This window comes from Equus przewalskii, unplaced genomic scaffold, assembly GCF_037783145.1.
Source record: "Equus przewalskii isolate Varuska unplaced genomic scaffold, EquPr2 ChrUn-13, whole genome shotgun sequence".
NCBI lineage: Eukaryota > Metazoa > Chordata > Mammalia > Perissodactyla > Equidae > Equus > Equus przewalskii.
The window spans coordinates 5,289,996-5,315,173 of NW_027228750.1; the positions used below are offsets into that span (position 1 = coordinate 5,289,996).

Consider the following 25,178-nt stretch of genomic DNA (forward strand, 5'->3'; position numbering starts at 1 on the left):
CTTCACAATTTTCTCATGGATTAGCCAAGAAATAAATACAAGTCTCAGGGTATATCCAATTCACTCTAAATATTACTAAGTGAAACTAACAGTGGTTGAAAATACACTTGATAAAATTTGTCACTGACTGAAAATTAACAGAGGAATAAATCTACTTGACCAAATTTACAAAATCTGAATAGAAAAAAATGGTCACAAAAGAAAATTCACAATTGCAGATGCTCTCATTGGGAGAACATATGGATCAGAAGCTGATGACGAATTAACTTTATGATGTAAAGTTTAAGTGGAAAAGAATTGTTGCCAATGAAATAATTTCAAGACTATAGAAATGAAAAATAGAAAAAATTGGAAACTGTTTAACTGCACGATAGGGAAAATGCATTAAGAAAGTAAATTGAATTAAAGGAATTTGCTCTGAAAAATGCTTGCCCAGTGAAAATTTATCCATGTTTCCATCTTCTGTGACCTCCACGTCCATGTCAATGACCCTTACTGGCTTACAGCCCCTGGTGGCCTCTGTGAATGTCACTGACTCCCTTTGTGCCTTATTTACACATAGAACAACTTCAGCTCCAAACACTGAACTTGGAACTCCATATCTTTGCACACACTCTCTTAATTTTCCACTTGTTCCGTTCTCTATCATTTCTCTTTCATAGATCTCTTTCTTTCCCTCCCTTAAGAGTTTCTGTTCCCATGGGCTCCGTCTCCAGCTCACTTCTCTTTCTCCACGCTCTCCCTGGGCAATTTCAAACCATCTTGTATATTTCACTACTGCTTTTATGCTGATGACTACAAAATTGGTTCCTTTAACTATAACGGTCATGCTTCTCAGCTTCAAATAACAACAACAAAAAGACTGCTTCACTTACGCAGGAAAAGGAATTTATTGGAGAGATATTGAGTTTCTCAAGAAATGACCAGAAAGCTGAAAAGACTAGCTTAGAAAATGAGCAGGAGGGTGGGGAAGCAGAAGCCAGAACCCCCACCAGGGTCACACCACAGGGGCGATCTGGTTAGGAGCCACTGTTCTCTCAGGTGGCTGGTACCGCTGCCACTGGACATGGGCAACACCACTGAGCTGCCTGAGGGAATTCTAATGGCCTTGCTTCTTTGTGTCACTTGCCCAAGAATTGGGCCACATTGAGGTCACCTGCTCATGTCTGGCTGCCAGAGTGAGGGGAGAGCAAGTATCTGGTCTCCGTGGGAGGAGGAGCCTTTCCTCTCACCACAATTCAGACGGTGGCAGATTCTGCAAACACAGGAAGTGGGTTCAAGGCCACAGAGACCACAAAGCCTAAAATGTTTACCAGCTGGCTCTTTACATAAAAGGTGTATTGACCTCTGCTTTAGAGGTTGAATAGTCACAGACTTTAAGGTTGACTAGTCACAGGATTTTTCAGGCCAGGCTTGTGTTGTCTTTGGCCTTCTGTCTATTTGCTTCTGGTTGGTTTCAGGTGCAAGTACCAACGGCCAACTATTTTGTCTAGACATAGATTTTTAAGCCTGAAGACTCTGGCCATTGGCTTACTGACCTTTGTGCTCAATTCATTCCTCATCCCACACCCAATTTAATGGCAATCATCTTGAGGCCAGGTGAAACAGCTGGCTTGTCAGGGAAATCAGCGACCTTAATCCATCTGGGCCACTGGGAGCACTCTCTTGTCTTGGAGATCTTAAAGGGAGGTACTTGAGAAGGGTTAGGGCCATGCCACAGACTTTTCCAGCTACAAGTCTATCTCCTAATTTATAAATGCTTCAGTTCTGTGACTAGAATCAGTGGCTTAGCTTTTTCACCCACAAAAGCCCCACACTCTTGGATTCTCAGGCATCTTAGATTGCAGGCTGCAAGCGGAGAAAGTAACTTCTTCAGCAGAGCTGTTCTCCCATCCATCATTGCAGACCGACTAGGTTTCCCTTAGATTATTCTAAAAGGGGCAAAGAGTACCCCCAATATGCCAATATTCTGATTGTTTTCTCAACCATTTCCTGCAGAACCACAGGCATGTTTCATACCTCCCAATCTATTGTAGGTCACAATTCGACCAAATGTTTTGTGATGGCATAATAAGTGTCACCAGTTTTCCTGATTCTGATTCTCTCCTGCCATCTGCCAAGTCAGTGCCAAACTTTTAGGTGCCAACTTCTAGATGACATAGGATGTAGATTTTTCTGGGTCTAAGAGAGACCCCGAATAACAATGACTTAGATAGAAGTGACCTGTCTCTCATGTCATTGTTCGAAGGTAGGCAGTCTAGGGCTGGTATGGCAGCTCTGCTTTAAGTGGTTGTCCGGGGACCCAGACTTATTCTATCTTGTTGCTCTACCATGCCTCAGTGTGGCCCTCCCTGATGCTGACTGTCTCCCATGTCCATATTCCGTGCAGCAGGAAGAAGGGAGTGAACATGCGTCCTCCCTTTAAAGACATGCCGTGGAAATGGTCTACCTCCCTTCTTCTCACGTATCACTGGCCCAAAGTCATTCATATAACCACATATAGCTGAAAGGAGGCTGGGGATGTAGTCTTTATCAGAGGGAACAAAGAGAGTCAATGTTGGCGGACAACTTTTGCCTCTACCCCAGACTCCATAATCAATTAGTCCCCACCAAATCAGGTCAGACCACTTTGATCAGCACTCTAACTCTGTAGTCTATCATAACTCCCATGATTATCTTGCCTTTGGCAGTTGAGTGCCTGAAATCAGCTTCTTCCATTCTGGTATCTTTCCTTTTCCATTAAAATCAAGGATCCCATTTCAGCTGCATCCAATTGCATCATTGGTTTATGGAAATCAGTCACGAAATTGCTTTTCAAGATGCTGGTGCTCTCCTCGCCAATGCATTTTGGTCTTCTGGGCCCTCCTGAGGATAGAATGAACAGATGTATGGGCAGATCCTACATGACAAATCCTCTACAGCACTTCTATATCCCTAGGTTTTTGGCTTCTTTCCTCCATTATCTCTATAGAATTTCATTTTGCACGAGTCACTGTTGAGTCCAGGTTTCAAACCAATAACCGACCTGAAAATTAGGACCACTCACCATGGCTGGAGCTAGCACACTGACTTGATTTCTGGTGAACGTACTCCTGATTAAATAATGATGTAAAATTATGCACTAGTGGCAAACACTGAGATGTGCCACCCAGCCCCCCTCTCGGGAATGACTTACTCCCTCAGCTGCTGGCAGCATTGCTGACAGGCACTGGCACTCGGCTGGTAGCCCACTCAGGGCTGCCTCAGATGAAGAAAACTGCATTGCCCAAGGTCACGTCCCCTTCCTGGAGCAGCCACATCCAGTGGCTGGTCAAAGTTGGGTTATAAAGGCTTGGACCTTTGGACCCAACTTGAAAAACTCTGAATGGCCATCCCAGCTCCCGAGCTCACAGTAGGGCTGGCTGAAACCTTTGCTGGCAGTGTGTGCAGCTCAAATTTTCCCTCTGTGTAATTCTGCTTCTGTCCCTTTTATTCCACAGGCGTGGTCCCAAGAGAACTTTCTAACTAAGGTTCGGCATGCTAATCTCCATCTCAGAGTCTGCTTCTCTGAAATTCATTTGATGAGGATTTAACTTTGTAAGTAATTATGTCCCACCCCTCGACCCACTGCTCCCAGGTTGGGCTGAGGTCTGACTCTAGTTGCAGACCTAACAGCAATGAATAATGGAATGAGGGAAGGAGACATGAGTAGAATTGCTTCCTTCTGCAGGGAAACGTGTAAAGGGAGTTACAGCATCTTCAAACTAGGATCAGACAAGGGAGGGAATGTGTTTGAGCTGGCAAGGGACACCTAGTGCAGGTTCAATGTTCGCTGTTCTGAGTCCTCCTGATCTTCCCAAATATCCCCCAAATTACAACTTTGGGAGTCCTAGTCTTTCCTGAAAAATGCCCTAACCTTCACATAACATACCTAGGGAGTCTGCCAATTCAATAGATGTTTAAATTTGACAATGCAACTCTGTGCTTGATTTTCAGCTATTTTAGCCTTAAAAGACTGCAAATGATAAGATATTGTTCTAGCAGATTATCAGAAATGTGCTTCGGGTTGAAAGTTTGGAGATTTAGGCTTATCATTTTCTTTTTTTAAACTGTGCGGTGCTCTTGGGAAAAGCCATGTACAACAGTCCTCATGACTCATGCTCTTCATTTTGTTCTAAGCAAGTAGCAGTATGGTCATCAAAGTTTTGCTCTAAGATGTTCATCATTCTAGGTGACAACTTTATTTTAACAATTTACCACCGAGGGCTGGGGCTGCCAGATTCCCTTCCCTGGACATTAACTGGATTTCGCTGCTCTCTCCTCTGACTTGCCAGAGAACCAATCCTCCAGTGAACTCTCCAGTTTCCTTGCATCTCTCTCCTGTTGTTGATTTCTTTACTAGTCGGAGTTCTTGACTATGAACCAGAAGTCAACTCTGGTTGACTAAATCAGAAAAGGAATTGATTTAGAAAGGATATTGGGTAGTTCACAGAGTTTGCAGGAGGGCTGGAGAACCAGGTTTAGAGAATGAGCAGGAGCTGGGGTAGGGTGGAATGAGGGGTACCATGAACACCACTGCAGGACACAGACATCCTGCTTGGACCAACATAGGATACTGGATGTTACTATTGGAACTGTCTGAATGAATTTTCAACTGTCCTTGCTTTTTGTTTCAGCAATGAAACAAAGTATTGAGTAGAATTAACTGATTGGTTGCGCTTGGGTCATGTGACCCATGACCTCAGATGTCAAGGAGAATAAGTATCTGGTCTCTTGGACTTTTGAAGGCTCAATGGAGTGTTGCCTCCCATCAAACTCATATGATGGGAGATCTTCCAATATAGAAAGTGGGTTCAGATGCTGGGCAGCAAAAACAAAACAAAACAACAAAACCAGGATCATTACACTACTTCCCTCTCCTTCTTGTCTAGCTGCCTCCTGGTCATCTCCACCTGGACACCCCACAGGCTGCTCAAGTTCTCCATATTTAAACTAAAGTCATCATCTTCTCAGCTAAACATGCTTCTTCTCTCACACACCCCAACTAAGTTGATGACATTTCTTTCCATCTGCGCAGTTGTCTAAGCTAGAATCCCATAAGGCTTTTTCAACTTCTCTTTTATTCCTCACATCCAGTAAATTACCCCATTGCTTAGATTCTGCCTCCTAGGGAATTCATAAATTCACCTCTTTCTTGTCCACTACCACTATCCTATTTCAAGCTTTCATTATCTTCTCATTGAATTATTTCAATAGCTTCTTAACTGGTTTATCAATTACCTATTGAAGCAATAATTCTTGTAGCAAACCACCCAAAACCTCAGTGGCTTACAACAACAAGCATTTGTTTCTCGCTCAAGTTCCTGTAAGTTGGCTGTGGGTCAATGATCTAGGATAGACTTGGCTGGACTTGCCTCAGCTTCAGGTTGGGTTTAGGTCTGTTTCAATTATCTGTCATCCTTCTGGTACTATTGGCCACAGAGGAATGCAGAGGCAGGCTCTTTTCATGGTGGAAGGCAGGAGCACAAGTGGAATAGCTCAACAATGCAAGCACATTTCCAGTCTCTACTTGTGCTGTGTTTACTAACATCTCCTTGGGCCAATCAAGTCCAAGGTCAAAAAATGTACTGCACCCACCACAACACTGTGGAAAAGACATGGATGTAATGCTATTAAAGTGAAGTGAAGAATTGGGACCAATAATTCAATCTGTCACAACTGGTTTTGTGCCTCCAGTCTTGTGCCCCCCTAGATCCATCTTGCAAACTGCTTTCAGAGGTGTCTATCCAAAATGCCAATCTGACTTTGTAACTTCTCTGCTTAAAACTCTGGTTTTTATAAGAAAAGTGCAAAGATGTATTAATAGGTCTTTCATAATTTGGCTGCTGACTGACTCATAAGATTCATCTCCTGCCATCTCCACCTCATTGTCCGCTCCTTAACTTGATCTTTAAGATCCAGAAATACAAAGTTGCCGTAGTTTTGCCGTCATGCCATTGCTCATATTGTTCCTTCTGCCCAGGATGCCTCATTGCCTTCTTTTAACAGGCTAATTCCTACCCTGCCTTCAGCCTTTAACTGAGGCATCACCTCCTTGAAGTTGCTTTCTCTGCAAACCAGTGGCCCTCTCTCCTGGCCTTTGTTGCTGAGCCCTCATTATGGACTGAATATTTGTGTCCTCCTAAAATTCATAAGTTGAAATCTAATCCCCAATGTGATGGTATTAAGAAGTGGGGCATTGGGAAGTAATAAGGTAATGAGGGTGAAGCCCTCATGAATGGGACAGGTACTCTTATAAGGCAATGAAAGGACCAGAACTCTCTCTTTCCACCGTGTGAGGACACAAGAAGAAGTTGGCAGTCTGCAACCTGGAAGAGAGCACTCACCAGAACCCGACCATGCTCGTACTTTGTTCTCAGACTTCCAGCCTCCAGAACTGTGAGAAATAAAATGTTTGTTGTTTAAGCCACCCAGTCTATGGTCTTTTGTTATAGCAATCTGAGCTGACTAAGACAGCCTCACAGTAGCACCTCAGACGTATTTGTTGATTTACTTATCCTTCTTTCCCATCATGCCATAAGCCCTTTGGGTCTTCATGCTTGGCGTGGTGTCTGGCTCCGAGAGGGTGTTCAGTAAATGTTGATCTGAACTGAACTGCCTCACACCTATTGACTCCTTATCCCCTAGACTGTCTGTCTTATTTTTTTGAGGCCACTAGACCTGGAAAGGAAAGAAAGGAGCTTTGTGACTTCTTCAGGAAGAAGAGAAAAAAGAAGGGAGAGAGGAGTCCTAAGGTGACTGGAGGATAACCCATTGGATAAATTACGGCTTGTTGTATGAAAGTGTAATAATAAATTTTGATTTGGGAAGTTGGGTTTCAGATAATCGTAGCCTAGTGGGAATGACCATCTGGAAGCCAGAGATGGGAAATGTAGTGTTCTAAAAATAGGTCAGGGCTAGGTGCAGCCACTATGGAAAACAGTATGGAGATTTCTCAAAAAGTTAAAAATAGAAATACCTTATGACCCAGCCATCCCACTAGTGGGTATCTATCCTAAGAACCTGAAATCAGCAATCCCAAGAGTCCCATTCACCCCTATGTTCATCGCAGCATTATTTACAATAGCCAAGACGTGGAACCAACCTAAGTGCCCAGCAACCGATGAGTGGATAAAGAAGATATGGTATATACACACAATGGAATACTACTCAGCCATAAAAAAGGGCAAAATTGTCACATTCACAACAACATGGATGGACCTTGAGGGTATTATGTTAAGCGAAATAAGCCAGACAGAGAAAGACGAACTCTGTATGACTCCACTCATAGGTGGAAGTTAACATATGGACAAAGAGAACTGATCGGTGGTTACCAGGGGAAAGGGGGGGTCGGGGGAGGGCACAAAGGGTGAAGTGGTGTGCCCACAACATGAAAAAAAATAGGTCAGGGCTAGAGATGTATAATTGGCATCTCTGTTTTGGGGTGATAATGGAAGCGCTAGAGCTACCTAGAGAGAAAAGCAAAGCTCAGAAAAGAGGGCTTTGCAAGCAACAATTCTTTGCAATGTGATGAGGACTGAAGCCTAGAGAACCGCCAACTGATCAGATGAACAAATATGTTCTAGTGTGTTAGTAAATCCTAATGTTACCTGTGCAGAGGTGGCAGGTGAGCTGTAAGATGAGCCTTCCTAGGAAAATGTCTCACTCAAAGGAGTCACTGACGGTGGAAAATCTGCTTCTGTGATAGGAGTTTTGTGGCCCTCTTAAATCCCATCGCCTAGGTAGCTGCCAGCCACACACATCCATGGAGCTTCCTACTATAATAGGATGTGGTGTTTAAAGCCCATTCCATGTGAAATTGCTTTCAATTTATTTTTAACGAACTTATACATCCAGTATGGGCATTGGAGACTTCCAAGAAGACTGAAAACAATCTAAGGCTAGCAATAGATTCCTCCAGCAATTGGACCATAGCAATTTACTGAAAAAATAAAATCCCAAAACTTTTTATTAACATGAATGTTTAGGGGAAACCCTGTGAATGCTCTGTGTTACAGTCTATGGATCTATATCACCAGCTATTATTTCCCATAACAGAAATAGAAGATGCCCTGAAAAGTTCAAATGAAGAAAAATCACACTTAACCTTGCACTTGATTTTCTCAGAGTGCCACGAAATTCTCCCCTGAATCTATATTAGACTGAAACTCTTGTTAAAGTTGCATCGATTGTACTCACAGTTAGATGCTCTAGTCAAAAGAGTTTGTCTGCCAAACCCGCTTTATTAGCCGTGAAATGATTTTCTTTTCATGCATTATTGAAAGCCTTAAGTTTAATAAAGTCAAAGGCACAAAACTCTTCGAAATGGGTACAGCTGATTTTTGTGATTCAAGGGAGAAACTTTCAGAGCAAGTGTGGGGAGCAGGGAGAGGCTGCATTGCTGCATCAGGGATGAAAGTAGGGGAGGGGTCAGCCTCTTGGTTACACCTCTCCTTTCTGTGTTAGAAGAAATAATTTTTTATTCTTTATAATGCTACTTTTCTAATTTATTTCAGCTCAACACTGAGATTGGAGAATAAGAGAGAGATAAAAATGTGAGGGAGAAATGTCAAAATGCTAGAGTTTAAATAGTGCTATTTTACCTCAGTTTAAGAGAGAAGGACATATCATATAAAACAGACTTCAAGACAAAAAGTATTACCAGAGATAAAGGCGGGACATTTCATAATAATAAGATCAACACACCAGGAGAACATAACAATTGTAAATGTTTATGTGCCTGATAACAAAGCTTCAAAATATGTGAAGAATAAATCTGTCTCTCAACAATTGATAGAACCTCTAGACAAAAAAAATTAGTAAAGATATAAATTATCAGAACAATACTATCAACCATCTTGACCTAATTGGTATTATAGAACACTACACCTTAAAATTGCAGAACGCAGGGCTGGCCCCGTGGCCGAGTGGTTAAGTTCACGCGCTCCGCAGCAGGTGGCCCAGTGTTTCGTTGGTTCGAATCCTGGGTGCGGACATGGCACTGCTCATCAAACCACGCTGAGGCAGCGTCCCACATGCCGCAACTAGAAGGGCCCACAACAAAGAATATGCAACTATGTACTGGGGGGCTTTGGGGAGAAAAAGGAAAAAAATAAAATCTTAAAAAAAAAAAAAATTGCAGAACGCACCTTTTTTCAAATGTGTGTGGTGTGTTCACCAAGATAGATCATATACTAGGCAATAAAACAAGTCTCAATAAATGTCAAAGGATTGAAATCATATAGAGGATGTTCTCTGACCATAATGTATTTCTATCAGAAATCAGTAATAATACGATAACTAGAAAAATTCAAGATACTTGAAATTAAACAACATACTTCTAAATAATCTATGTATCACTGAAGAAATCAAGAGTGCAGTTAGAAAATACTTAAAGTGAAACGATAATGAAAATGCAACATATCAAAAATTTTGGGATATGGCTAAAGGAGTACTCAGAGGGAAATTTATAGCTTTACATGATTACATTAAAAAAGAAAAAGTCAAAAAAGTGTAATAGGTGTAGTCCTATCCTCATTAATTTATTTAATAAATTAACATTGAGCACTTAATTGTTGGGTATATAATACTGAGCAGGACAGTCATGGTCCCTGCCCTCCTGGTGGCCACAGTCTACTGAGAGAGACAAATGATAAATAAGCAAACACAGATAAACATAAAATTAAAATTATGATAAGTGCTATGAAGGGAAAGAACAGGGTACCATGGGGGAAGGTGACCTAATTTAGCTGGGAACATAAAAGAAAGCCTCTTAGAGAAAGCAGCATTTAAGCTCAGTGGGGCTTGTGTTAAAAGCAGGAGATAGTCAAGCTTTGAATGAAGGGAATGTTCCAGGTGGAAAGAGCTGTGTGTGAAATAGGCAGTTGGATATATGGGTCAGAGGATCAGAGGAGAGCCTATAAACCATCTGAACAGGCAGGATTCTGAATTGCTGGTGTAGCTAAGAATTATATGAAATAATCTATTTTCTGTGCATTTCCCAACTCCTCTGTTTTGGGCTCCCCAGGGGGTGGTTCCTCTTCTTCCAGCCCACCTCAAGTATGAGCAAAGACTCAAAGATGCAGCAGGGCTAAGGGCCAGGCGAAAATGTCTGGTGAGTGCTTGCAGAGTGAGGTTTTGTGGTCTCAAAGACTAGTTAAGAGCAGGGTTGGAGGAAGGGTGAGCAGAAGATGAAAAGTCAACTTGGATGGGAGAGGAGGGAGTGGAAGGACTAAGTGTCTTTTGTTAGAGGGAGAAAGCTCTTCTCGCATCATGCAGGGACCAGGGAGTGAGAACATAGACCTGTCTAGAGTGTGGACCCTCCACTGATGTGGGGGACCATTCATGAGCCCCAGAAATGGATGCTCGTTAACCCTGTGAACACAAGTCTGGGGACTGGGACAGAACGTAGGGCAGCACCCTGAAACTTTTTGCTCTCCAGACCCTTTTCACTCTTAAAAAGTATGGAGAATCCCAAAGAGTGTTTTTTTATTAATTATATCTATAGTAGGGTTGCCAGACAAAATATAGAATGCCTATTAAACTCGAATTTTAGATAAATGACTTTTTTTTTAAAGATTTAATTTTTTTCCTTTTTCTCCCCAAAGCCTCCAGATACATAGTTGTGTATTTTTCGTTGTGGGTCCTTCTAGTTGTGGCATGTGGGACACTGCCTCAGTGTGGTTTGATGAGCAGTGCCATGTCCGCGACCAGGATTCGAACCAGTGAAACACTGGGCTGCCTGCAGCGGAGCGCGCAAAGTTAACCACTCGGCCACAGGCCAGACCTGATAAGTGATTTTTTAATATAAGTATGTCCCTTGCAATATTTGTAATTTTTTTCTTTTTTACTAAATCTGGCAACCCTAATCTATAGATATTTACTGAATTAGGAATTAAAACTGAGAAATTAAAAAAAATTACTTATTAATTAAAAATAACAATAGTAAATCCACTACATGTTAACATAAATAATATTTTTTTATTAAAAAACTCTTATTTCCTAAACAAAAAGTTATTGAGAAGGGCAGCATTATTTCACATTTTTGCAAATGTCTTTCACTTCTAGCTTGATAGAAGACTATTGGATATCTGCTTCTGACCAATCTATTGTGATATATTGTTTTGGTTGAAGAATGTGAAGAAAATCACCTTTGCTCAGGAAAAAAGAGGAGACAGTTGTGGGTATTCTTCTTTGATACAATAATAAAATTTGCTAGGGGGTAATTTATAAAATTACTTGCAATGTGGAATCTGAATCTATATCAATGAACTTTTCATACTCAATTACATTCAAATCTATTGATCAATCTTGCGCTTTGAATAGCTCTTTTACTCATGCATGATTTTATAACATCATGCATTGGTCATTTGGAAAATATTGGTTCACTCAATTGGGGAGATTTTCCAAGTGTTGGCACATTTCATTTTATAATATCAAAAAATCACATTTGTTAATATTACCACCAATTTCTTAGAAAGGTCTTAAGCATTAGGAAACTATCAAACTTAAGGTTGAGGATACAAGTTTTCCAAAACTCTAATTTTCGCTTGAAAGCTCAAATTTTGTCATTGGCTACAAACACTGTTTTCATTGAAAGGACAGGCTCACTTGTTCATTTCCAAAATTTTGTCTTCCAAATATGCAATTCTGAATATCTATGGCTTGTCAATAAGTCATTACTTCAAGTAAAAATGGTGTTCCATGAAAAGTGTGTCTAGTTTAGCTTGCAACTCAAATAACCACACGAGAGCTTTGCCTGGAAGCAGTCACCACACTTGAGGATGCAGCAGAAGTGCTTTTTGGGTACTTCCAATTTCGACACATAGAATTTTTAAAAAATGTGTGTTTGTGTCAAGATTTAATAAAATTTTAATAATTCTTACTCTTTCAAAAAGCATATTCTTAAATGAACCTGGCTCTGTTTTTTCCACGAGGACGTGGTGGTGAAGAACATAGTGCTCTGTTAATTTGGTGCCACTGCCTCAGTGCAGGCTTAGGCACCAGCCCTTTCACTCACTGTTGCTTTTGTATCATTGGGGAAAACGTCAACACTGCAAAAAACGCAAATAATGTCTCAGTAAATTTATGAAAATAATTTTGACCTTGCGGACCTCCTGAAAGCATCTCAGCAACCTTGAGGTGTCAGGGGACCACATCTCGGAAACCACTGATTTATGGTAACTAGAAAGCCTTGGCCCCTGACCAAGGTGGAACAGAACAGAGCTGGGTGGAAAGGCTCCTCTGAGTAGGGCCAGTGGTGGACACACCACCATCAGAACAGAAACGACTTCTGGCTTATTTAAGCAGAAAAGGGATTACTGAACAGATATTGGGTAGCACATAGAATCACCGGGAGGCCTGCAGAGCCAGGCTTATAAATTGGGTAGAAAGAATCAAAAGAGGCTACGAGCCCAGACCCTGAGCCAACATCTCAGCTGCAGTCAGGTGAGGGGAGGACACCGCTACTGCTGCTGCAGCTGCTGGTGAGCACAGCGGGTGGCATCTTGCATCGCTGGTACCCCAGCCCTGGTCCCTGGAGGCTGCTGCCACAGCTGTCATTTCATTTTTGTCACCTGGGAAGAGTTCGACTGAATCCCTGAATGCAGCTCTGAGTGGTTGATCCTGGGTCACCTGCCTGTGCCCTGGCTGCTCAGGAAGCTGGGGAAGCTGTTATGACCCTACACCTCCAGCTTCTCTGGCGGAGTGGAGCTCTTCTTCCAACCAAGACTTATAAGAAGGGGACTCTCCATGAGCAGGAAAGAGGTTTGGACACTAAGCAGCCTAAAAATGACAATTGCCAGAGCCCGTTTCAGCTGGAGCCACACATTTGGTAGTAATCAATCAAGTGTTGATCACTCTAGAGACAGGGTCAAAGAAATTTCCAAGGAAGAGAGAATTGAGTGAGACAAGAATGGGGCCTGGGAATGAGTCTTGAGTCCTCCCAGCATCTAAAGGCTGAGTGGGAGAAGAGGAACCTACGAAGATCAAGAAGGAATAGCAAGAGGAGAGCAGAGGAGTGTTGTGTTTCAGAAGCCAAGAGGGAAGTGTGCTGTGAGAAGGATGGAATGGTTAAGGGTGTGGAATCCTGCCCAGGGGCCCAGAAAACTGTGATCTGAGAAACGTCCATCAATGATGAATTACAAAATGTCTGCAGGTATGCTCCCTTCCCAACCCTCCCTTCTCTATCGCACTGGAATGTGAATTATTGTCACCTCTCAAAAAGTCAGGGAGATGGGGTGTTATTTATTTCATCAAATGTAGTTGTTCCAGAAAAAAGAATGTGGGCATCATTTGACATCATTCTCTAAGCTCTAAGCAATCCCTTCTGCAGCCGGGTGCCCAGGCTGAGTCTTTCACTGACAGGAAGCCTGACAGACAGCACACGGAAGCGACAGAAAGATCTCTCTGCCTTAACACATTTGCAAATGGTTGTAATCCATTCGATGACACTTTTCGGAGCATTGCACTGCCTGTGCTCACTGAGCTCTGTGTTTGCTATTTAACAGAGGATAAAACAATAATATATGAGATAGAAGACATATAAAAACTTAACAGCACATACAAAGCAAAAAGAGGCATAGGGGCTGGCCCCATGGCCAAGTGGTTAAGTTTGTGCTCTCTGCTTCCGAGGCCCAGGGTTTTGCTGATTCAGATCCTGGGCATGGACATGGCACTGCTCATCAGGCCACGTTGAGGCAGCATCCCACATGCCACAACTAGAAGGACCTGCAACTAAGATATACAACTATGTACCGGGGGGGATTTGGGGAAATAAAGCAGAAAAAAAAAAAAAAGATTGGCAAAAAAAAAAAAGAGGCGCAAATGATTGTAGCCCCACCTCGTCTCTGGCACTTGTTTCTCTAGGCTGTGGTCTCTGGAGCCCCTCAGGCTCTCTGCGTGGGACACTCCCTACTGCCCCGACCTTCCCTACTCTACCCTGGACCTGCCTACCGCCTGCTCATCTTTTAGGTTCCAGCTTAGACCTCAGTGCTACCATGCAGACTCTGACTCACAAGTCGGCTTAGGAATCTTCCTGTGTGCCTTGGTGACATCTTGACTTCTCCATTTTATCCCTTACGTGACTGTTTACTGATCATCCTGGCTAAGTGGAAAGTCTTAAACTTGGAGCCTTGTTTTTCTTATTTACCAATATAGGGCTTTCTTACAATTGCATCTCCAGCCCTTGGCACGTAGTACATGCTTGATAAATATTTACGGAATGAGTAAGTGGCTCAATGACTGAGAGAATAAATCAAGAGCCTGTAAGTACTGACAAGCCACAGCCCAGGGGAATAACCTGAGCTCGGTGAAGCATCAGAAAGGCCTGTTGGAAGACGAAGTTCTGTGCAGGCTTACGGAGGCAGACGGACCCAGATTAGCAGGGGCCAGAGATGCCAAATTAGACAGTTGATACCTTTTGAGTGGGATGGGGAAGGATTTGCGTTGCTGGAAGGAAGTATCTATTTTGGGTAGTAACTAGTTTTCTGAGTATTCTAGCTGCTGCCGGGAGAACGCACTCCTTCCAAGCCGGTGCCACAGTGTGCTGTGTAAACGCGCGGGCAGAACAAGCCCCTACCCTTCTCTGCCACCTGCCTGTGTCAAGGCTGCAGCCCTGCGTGGCAGTGGTGGTGGCTGGAGTGGGGTGCAGGTGCCCTACGAGAAGGGTCCAGCTCCGTTGGCCGAAGGGCTCTGCGATGTGAGGGAGCCAGCCAACCCTTGGCCCTGTGACAGGAGCGCCATCTGCACTCCGGGTGCCTCGATTTTGCAGCTGCCACAGCCTTCTCGGGCAGATTTGACACAAGCTTAGCAAATAGCTTTTCCAGGAGGTTTGTAAATTTCCAATCTGCTGTGCTACGTTTTCTCCTACAACTGCCACCAACCAAATGTTAATTTGGATCCAAGACCTAATCAGCGAACGTATGGGCTCATCACAGAACTGGAAAGGAGACTGGGCTCAGGTGGCCCTCTGAATGGACTGTTCCTAGAAGAAAATTTACGTAATTGTCAAACCTTTACCAGTGTGTCTGTGTTTACTCAAAGATGTATTCCTCAGACATTGCATGTAAATTGAATTTTTGTTATTTCAATTTAATTTTCAGTATAAAATTAATGCAATCCTTAATGTCATTTTAAGGAATTCTGCAATGGGTATTCTTTTTGCTAAAGTAAAAAATGACCCTCAATTTGTCTTTTAGATAAATTGTATATAAATGTGAAGGTATTTCTATTTGTATGTTTGTGTCTTCTGTGCGCCTGGATTGAAGATCATATCTCCTTTGGAAAAATGCAGAAAATGTTGGCTCCAGACTAGCTTTAAGATTCCATGCTTAATGTAAAAGAGAGGGAAAGGCTGAGTTATATGCACAAAGTAGCTGGCGCCCAGATTGCATCTTCATTGTTATCCATACACATCATCCACACAACAAAAGACATACAAGCAAAATTGCACAGCATGCTGGGATGAATACATTCCAGCTCAGAACTGCATTTCAAATACAGCTTTCTGATATCTTAATACCCATGGAGGTTAAAAGTATTTACTAACTGAAGAACTAGGGGATTTCCTTGCTATTCCCGGACAAAATGCAAGATGGAAAAGACAAGTTTATAAACATACAATAGAAAACATCCAGGATGAGTGGAGTGTCCCCAGCTCCTGCTCTGACTGCAGTGACCATCCCTTCCCTCATGTCCGTATGAGCTAACAAGCAGCTTTTGCTGGAATTAGCCTTTCAAATGATATTGAGTGTAACTTAGGGAGCCAGAGTAATAACACCTTAGAGTAAGCAGCTAAATATCCCAGTTCACACAACTGTGTGGAGGCAGAGAGACCAGTCAGTTGGGGCTCCAGGGAATCTGGGGGCACCCCTAGAATTGTGAGCCAAGAGAAATGTGAGTGTATTTTGAAGTTCTTGGAGGAATTTGTGCAAGTGAATATTTTTTCTCTAGGACTCGTCTCCACACTGGTGCTCCTGGTGGTCCCACAGACGTGCCCCTAATGGTGACAGTGCCTTAAACTGTAGATGGCAGCTTATGGCAGGAGCTGTATCTAATCTTGTATCCTGGGCACCCAGCCCAGGGCATGGCACAGTGCAGGATGCTTGTTGAACAAATGCGTGGAAGAACAAATGACCATATGAAGACTAGTTTAGGCTGTGACAGCGCGATGCAGTACTCTCTAAGAGGGAGAGGCAAATGCATACATATTCTGTTCAATTATCGTGAGGGAGATTACAAAGGTAATTGGTATTTTTTCATACCCCTGGCAGCAGAGAGGGTTGAAGGGACTTGACTCAGGCAGAATCAGTCATTCATTTTTCTTGGCCTGATATGCAAACTTTGGGAAAGGTGCTTGTCTTTTCACTCTTGTGTTGCTAAACGGAAAGGTGTGACTCCTGGGTGGCTGTCCTCCCTGGGTGCCTGGAGAAAGCAGTGGAAAGTAGGTAACAATGTAGCTCACCCACAAAATGAGGGATGTAGAGCTGACAGTGGAGAGTGATGGAACCTGGACATGTCACTTGAGCCTTGGATCCAGCTGTTCTTAAAGCTATCATGCTTCAGGATGAGCTGGTTAGGTGGCCTAACGATCTTTTGATTAAGCTATTTGAACTGAGTTTCTGCCACTTGCAACTAATAAGCTCTGGATAATTAATTTGCATTTTCTGATTATTAGGTAGTGAACATACATTGATTTTATAAAATAAGAAAAACCCCCACAAAAGTGAACACACATACCCACAGACCCATACTTAGATCAAGGGCTCTGTTCCTCTGATTTCTGAGACAAGGAAAGTGAGTTCAGGGGGCATCCTCACTTGGCTTCATTATCTAGCTGTGTAAAATCCGATTTCGGGAGTGGACAGGCATCAGATTACTGGATGCCCCTGTACCTTTGCAGAGAGATAGTGACCAATCTTCAGAAAATCCAAATTGAAAAAAGTCAGGGAAAAACAAACCAGGAAACTACCATATAGAAACTTCTTCCATTGGATGGGAAAGCTTCCTGAGTCATAGCCTTAGTAAACTTACCTTTGGAACCTTCCCACTCAAGACAGTTGTTTTTATTTTCTTAAGGGAGTCTTTTGAGGAGCAGAAGTTTTAAATTTGATCAAGTCCAATTTATAAATTCTTATCTTTTATGGTTAGTGCTTTTTGTGTCTTATCTAAGAAATCTTTGCCTACCTTAAGGTTGAGAAGGTTTTTCTCCTGTGGTTATCGTTAGACATTTCGCTGTTTAACTTTTTATCTTTAGGTCTATGATCCTTTTCAAGTTAAATTTTTTGTATGATGTGATGTAAGAGTCAAGGTTCATTTCTTTTCCCATATGAATATCCATTAATTCCAGCACCATTTGTTGAAAAGATTGTCTTTTCCTCATTGAATTACCTTGCCAACTTGCTTGAAATTATATTTCTGATTCTATTATATTCCATCATTCTGTACGTTTATCCTAATGCCAATAGCACATTGTCTTGATCACTGTGAGTCTTGAAATTAGATAGTGTATGTCTTCCAACTGTTTTCCTCTTTTTTCAAAATTTCTTCAGCCCTTACAGGTCCTTTGCATTTCTATATAAATTTTAGAATCAGTTTGTCAATTTCTAAACTCTTTTGGTAGAAATTGACAAGTTGATTCTAAGACTCAGCTCGATTCTAAAAAATTCATATTGCATTGAGTCTATAAATCAACTTGGGAAGATGTGAGCTCTTAACAATATTGAGTCTTCTGATCCATCTCTTGATTTATTTAGATCTTTGATTTCTCCCAGCAATGTTTTATAGTTTTCAGTGTACAGGTCTTACACATATTTTGTTAAATTTATCCATTGGCATCTTATACTCTTGATACTACTGTAAATGGCATTTTTAAATTCCAATTTCCAGTTGTTAGTTGCTATTTATAGAAATATAATTGACTTTTGAATATTTATCTCATATCCTGTGACATTGCTAAACTCACTTAGTTTTGGAAACTTTTTTTGGTAGATTCCTTAGGATTTTCCATGTACATGATCATATCATCTGTGCATAAAGGTAACTTATTTCTTCCTTTCCAATCTATATGCTTCTTAATTATTTTTCTTTATTCTTATCAGTTTGGAGTTCCAGTACAACGTTGAATAGAAGAGGTGAGAGAGGATATCCCTATCTTGCTCCAATATTTGAGAGAAAGCATTCAGTATTTCACCATTGAATATAAGTTAGTGGTAGGTTTATCATAGATGTTCTTTATCAGGTTAAGGAAGTTTTCTTCTATTCCTAGTTTGTTGAGTTTTTTTAAAATTCATGTATAGGTGTTGAATTCTGCCAAATGCTTCTTCTGTATCTATTAAGATGATCATATGAGTTTTCTCTTTAATTCTGTTAACATGGTAAATTACGTTTTTTGATTTTTAAGTGTTCAATCAATTTTGCCTTCCTGGGTTAAGCTCCACTTTGTCATAGTATATTATCCTTTTTTTATTGTTGGATTAGATTTTCTAGTATTTTATTAAGAATTTTTACCTTTATGTTCATGAAAGATATTGGTCTATAGTTCAATTTTCTGTTTTTGGTATCGAGGTAATGTTGACCTCATAAAATGAGATAGAAATTGATTTTTTCTCCTTTTTTTCCCCCTGAAAGATTTTATGTGGGATTGGTATTATTTCTTTTTTAAATGTTTGAAAGAATTGGCCATTTGATCTGGAATTTTCATTATGGGAAGGATTTTAATTATGAGTTACTTTTCTTTGATACAGATATTTTCATATATTCTATTTTTCTTGTGTAATTTTTATAATTTGTATCTCTCAAAAAATTTTTCCATTTCAACTAAATAGTCAAATTAATTTGCACATAGCTGTTCATAATATTCCCTTATTATTTTTTAAGTGTCTTTAGGATCTGTACTGATGTCACCTCTTTCATCTTTCATGATATTGGCAATTCTCTCTCTGTGGAATTGGGTTATTAGAGTGAATTATCTTTGAAGATAGGAAGCAGGAAGTAGTGAGCACAGGATGAGAATGTTTGCAAATGCAAGCACTGAGGGAGGAGGAGTAGGGATATTGGTAATGACAAGGAATACAGCCTTGGGAGTGATTGGCAGAGGTTTGGTAGAGGAGAAGGTCATTGCAGAAAATGAGGTCGAGGAGCTGAGAGGCTAGAGTATTGGAAGGAAATTTCTGAGAATAACGATGGGAGGCTTCATGGAGATGAAGATAGTGAGCCCAGCACTGAACTCTTTAAGGAATGAAGGGAGTGACTTGGAGGTCTGTGTGAGGGGAGCTACTGGGTAGTATATTCTGGCATGAGAGTCAAAGGAGATGGAGGTTTTAGGAAGGGAGTGGGGAACAATTGCCTGGAAATGCTAATGAGGAGTGGGAAGGACTCCTCTCCCTCCTCCAGGCCCAATGGGAGTCCACATCCTCAAGGGAGAACCAGGTGTCCACCACAGCAGGAGGGTGACGGGGCTGTTTACAAAAGAGGGTGAGGACCTAGGGTTGCTGGCTGAGGGCAGCTGGAGTCCCAGAGGACACAGGGGACGATTTGGGATGGACAGCGTGACAGAAGGGAATGTAACAGCGAAAAGGGGATGAGGGTCTGGGGGCTTAGGAGTGATCCGGGGTCTTGGCTTTTTGTGGTGGCCAAGGTAAACAGGGATGGAGGCTTGGTGGGACCAACCTTGTTGGGCACTGTGATGGTGAGCCTGTGAGTGTTGAGTGGAGCTCTTGGGCCCTCTTTGCTGGTGGTGGAGTTAATAAACATTTGAGTGACAGGCACCATGCTAGGAAAGATTTTCCCCTCATCGCCACATTTGTTTCAACCTTTAGCAGATTAACAAAATGAAGCTGCAATTGATTTTCTGAAGATAGTGTCCTAGGACCCACTGAGGCCCCACAAGCACCTAAGACTGGCCCATTGAGTTACTGTTTGAACAATACAGTGCTCTGTGGCACACAGGGCCCTTAGCTGCCTCTGCCGGGGGAAGCTCCCTAATGCCTAGCTCATCAGGGCCCATCTTCCCCAGCTTTTGGATGTTCCAGCATTTCTTTCTGCTACATATTTTTTCATACAGATATGATATCTGCTGGTGGTGTTTCCATTTGCTTTGCTGTTGTCCTGCTCCTCTCGGGAAGGCTCAGGGAGTCTCTAAGAGTTTAACCTGTATCCTAAATAGTTTATTTCCTTCTCTAACCACCTAGGGCTCGCACTGCTTGCTGGAGTTAAATGCTTTCCTCTTTCTTTCTTTTCCTTTGCTTTATGTCACAGACTTTAAAAAAATGTATTCCTCTTGACTTTGTCTTTGCGATCTCCCAGAGAGAAAGATAGGAAATTAATGAAGTCTGAGTGTGCTCAAAAACAGCCATTGATTACACAAATCATGACCATCCTCACCTTCCTGTCTCAGATCATCTCACCCAGGAGAGCCTCCCTTCAGGCCAGCATCCAGTGCAGGCCTTGTCTCCGTGTGTTATTGGCTTGTCTCACTCTCCTGTAATTGGTCTTGTCTGTGCTGCACCTTCCCTTAGTCTCCCATAAGTAACAATTCCATAAAATGATGTGTGTATTTCCTCAGGACACAAGCCCCATCTCATCTCCCTTCATAATGACTGCATCATCCTGAAACTTGGTATTTTACACAAATTCCTGGTGTTCCATCCTTAAATTGATCCAGATTTCCCTAGCTCCTTGGTCCAGTGGTCCCAGTCTGCAAGGGCACTTCCTCCAAATAGTCTCGTTAGAGACCTGTGAGATTAGGTTTCAGAGGGCACCTCTCAGGAATTTCCCAGATCCCAGCTACTTCTGGGAAAGTGTTTCCAGGCTTCTCTCTGATCGTTCCTCACCTTTTCTCTTAGGTTTCACTGGGTGCAACTGATCTAGTAACATGCAAACAAATCTTCCCCGTTTCCATCATCCTCTATGTCAGCCCATCCTGTGTTCTGAGATCTCAACTTTCCTTCAAAGGAAATCTGTCTCTTTCTATAGTTTAATTGGCCTTTATTTTTGCTTTCATTCTTTCACTGCTCATGTCCTGAGAGTAAGAATGAGGCATGTTTTTCAAACTACTCCACTTCTTCCTTGATTTCTTGAGAAAATCTGGTTCCCAAAGTCAGATTCCATGCATAGGTTCTCTTGGTTTCTTCATGAATAAACTCTGTCACTTTACTGTGGGCGAAGCTAAATTTGGGTCTCTGAAAACTCAAGCCATAGTTGGAGTTTACGTCAACAAATCAGAGCCAACTTGAGGCCACATTAAGCCTCTTGAACCTGTAGCAATGCCACAGGAAGTTAAGTCTGGTGCTTTCACAATCTAGCCTTTTGGCACTGAGGACAATTTGATACAATCTAAGAAGAGAACCAAATGCAGGGCAGCTGACCTTGTACTTGATTGTCTATGTCTGGTACACAATTTAAAGCCGGAACCACATGGATGCACTATGATGACAAGAAACTCAGCCATTCAGTGCATGTGGGGAACTGAGGACCCCCAGGCTCTGCTGGCTTGGGTATACACTGGCACAGCCTTTCTGGAGAGCAAAGTCACAGTACTTGGTGAAATTAGTGTTCATCTGCCCTTCAACACAGTAGTTGCTCTCTAGAGAAATTCTCATGTAAGGGAACATTAAAGCATTGTCCCTGGTGAGGAGTTGGAAGTAACAAGGATCCTCCATTAAGCGATGCATAAGTCAAGTGCATCTTAAGAAATATTATACTGCAGCTAAATCTGCACACTAAAACTAGAAGATTATAAATGCAACATGGATGCATCTTTAAAACATAGTGTTGAATGAAAAAAGTAAGAAACAGAATGAGATACTAACATTTTAATACTATCCATGCAAATTAAAATCACCTTATATTTTATAAGACTTTGCATTTTTAAGGATATATATCAAATTCTTTAGGATGGGTTGGTATTGGGGGAAAGGGAGTGAGCATGGAAATTAGGGATTGTATTAAGCATCTTTTTACTCTGATGTTTGAGACAGCAAACAGCTCACCAGGGAGTGTAACTTTCACATGCAAACTGGCCAATTCAGAGCCCATACCCCATCCAGCTCCTTTGTGGGGCTGTCACAGGGCTCACACTCAGGATCACTCTCTATTTACCTCATTACTCCAGCGCCAGGTACCAGACACTAGAGACAGCTCCTAAACCTCAGAGCTTGCTGAAATTATTCAAACTAGCCAGTCCTAAGCCTGCTTATCCTGCTTTGCCTCCCCACGAAAATCACAATAAAGGCTCTTGCCCACATCATGCCCCTGCTTCCTTTGCCTCCTGATGGACACTAGTGCTTCCCGTTTGGCCCTGCACAGCATGGCATGCCACCTGTTTCTAGGGATCTATGAGTTCAAAAACTTCTTCCTTCATGATAGTCATTTCTGTGTCTGTGTATCTTACCATACCTGATTAAAACAAACCCCACGTAAATTTTAAAACAGGGATAAATTAAAAAATAGCAGAGAGGGGGTCTTGCTTTGACCATTGTGAAAATAAGCCATGTTAAAAAAAACTCCTGTGTGTCTCCTTTATTTTCATATTACACTCCATACTTCACTTCTGACCACCAAATATGTGGGGTTTTTCCCCACACCAAGCAATTCTCAGATTCTCTGCACACAAGCTGGGTGTCCTACAACTCAATTTACTATCTACCTGGAGACAGTGTCAAATCCTACAGATTAAGGACTCAGTCCAACAAGACCGCCCTGCCACTAACTCCCCCACTTCAGATACCAACCGAAAGTCCAAGTTGTTACCTGTGCTTCTGACTAGCTAAAAATCGAAAGTTCCCACAACCCCTTCTTCAGGTTCAATTAATTTGCTAGAGCAGTTCACAGAACTCAGGAAAACATTTTACATTACTTACTAGATCATTGGCTCATTATAAAAGTATTTAACTCAGGAATGGGCAGATGGAAGAGACACATATGACAATGCATGTGGGAAGGGGCACAGAGCTTCCATGCCCACTGTGGGCACACCTCTCTCCCAGCACCTCCATGTGTTCACTAATCTGGAAGCTCTCTGAACCCCATCCTTTTGGGTTTTTATGGAGGCTTCATTACACAGGTGTGCTTGATTAACTCATTGGCCATCTGTGATTAACTCAACCTCCTGTCCCGCCCCGGAGGCTGGGGAGTGGGGCTGAAAGTTTCGACCCTCTAATCACATGCTTGGCTCCCCTGACAACCAGGCTCTGTCCTTAAGAGTTTCCCAAAAGTCACCTTATTCACATAAACTCAAGTATGGTTGAAAGGTGGGCTCAGGTGGGCTTGATATGAATAGCAAAAGATACCTTGATCGCTCTTATCACTTAGGAAAGTCCAAAGATTTTAGGGAATCTGTGCCAAGAAGGGGGTTGAAGACCAAATACGTATTTTTTGTTATAAAGCACAACATCATGGTCATGAACTGAGAAGTATGATTTAACCCAACCCTCTGCACTTAAAAACCAAAAGAGAACAACTCCACCAAGGAAACCCCCCAAGAACAGTCTGCTGGCCTGCCCCCAAATGCAAATTCTAACTCTTTTGTCTGCAACGTGCTTGTCCACATGCATCAAAGCAGACCGTCCAGAGTTCACCAGACAAACCTGTGGTTCTGGCTATGTTCACAGAGCACTAAGACCAGGTTAAGAGAATCAAACAAGTTCATTTACCGCAGGGCTGCTCAGAGTCTGTGGTACATTGTGCATCTCCAGGAGGTCCACATAATAGGAAGTATTTCTGGAACCAGCTGTATCTTGAAAGGCTTCATTTTTGTGTAAATCTAGCATGCCGTGAATCACAGTTTGGGGACTATTGTGCTAGATGAGCGTAAACTGCTGCATGAAATGAGCGAGAAGATCTTGCCCCACACTGGAGAGACTTTAGGCAATCGTCTGGCCAATCCTCAACTTTCATTAGGGGAGGCGTTGTAAATGACACAACGTAAGACACGTAAGAACTGAAAGACCAAACTAGGACCTTGGTCTTCTATTATGTAGGATAGCACTCTATTGCATGGTGATAAGCATTGTGAAAACTGTATTAACTAGACTCTATCAACTCTAGTATATAATCTGTAGCATTGCATTTGATGATATGTTTCTGACAAAAGTTTCTGATTTTTTGATACAATAAATACAACCTGGTTAGCTTATATGGTTGGAAGTTAGCCTGTTTTTATACAAATTTCTCAAACTACAAGCTCTATCAGAGTTAAATATTTACTTTTTGGGACACTTTTCTGTTGTCATTTCTCCACTGATATTGATTCCAAAATCATGTTTTAAAGGTTAACTCTCTGTTTTTCTTCATTTCTACCTGCTTGGGATGATCCTAAAGGACAAAAAGACTTGAATTGAAATGTTAGTCCTATCCACATCAATAATTGACTGTTATTTTAAGTTTGGGGGAAAAGAAGAAATTATTGGGAAAATCTTGTGTGAATATCATGAGGATTAATAGAGTTAATGCATGTAAAGTGCTTGAACAGGGCTTAGCACAAAGGAGGCACTGTAGAGAAATGTTTGTTAAGTAAATGAAATAAACATTTAAAAAGCAAGGTAGACATTGGCGAAGTAAGGACAATTTCTTTAGTCTCCAATGAATACAAGTTCCACAGAAGACTCTGAGAGAATAAGCAGTTTTCTCCTTTTTCTAGTAAAGAAAGAAGTAAGAGTCTTTCAGTCCTGACTTTATTTTATTTTCAACCAAGGAAAAACCTCTCAACAACCTCAAAGCTTTAAATAAAACTAGTTTCTTTGAACAAGACTTGTTATTACTTGGACAGAAAAATCGAATGGTTTTCATTACTCACCAGCAGAGAAACCACATGATTGGAGGGTATAAGTATTGCCTGTTAATAGGCTCTCTTACTTTGAAGATGTTGGCTCAGGCAGCCTTACAAACCACATCTTCTTCTTCCAAGGAACGTACATTTTCTTCATTTGTCAGAAACGAAATTGAGTGGAAAGCTTCTGGAATTTACTGTATCCGGTCTTGCAAGCTATGTCCTAAACTATCCTATCCAGTGAATTCTAGTCCCAGACTCATCAGTTCTTGAATACTGTGTGTTTATGGCATAACTAGTAATTGAGAAGGAAGAAAACTATAGACTTTATTTTCTATACAAACTTAAAGATTTGTTGAATGTTGAAAAACTGGACTGGGAATATAAAACTTGT

At 41.8% G+C, this 25,178-nt stretch overlaps 1 long non-coding RNA gene across 1 annotated transcript; it reads right to left on the bottom strand.

The window, feature by feature from the left end:
• Positions 1 to 866: 866 nt before the first annotated feature.
• LOC139081654 (uncharacterized) lies at positions 867 to 23,853 on the bottom strand. The gene is made up of 2 exons (XR_011536823.1): positions 23,670 to 23,853; positions 867 to 2,865 (listed from the first exon to the last, which is right to left on the bottom strand). It is a non-coding gene; the product is annotated as an uncharacterized lncRNA (long non-coding RNA).
• Positions 23,854 to 25,178: the final 1,325 nt, after the last annotated feature.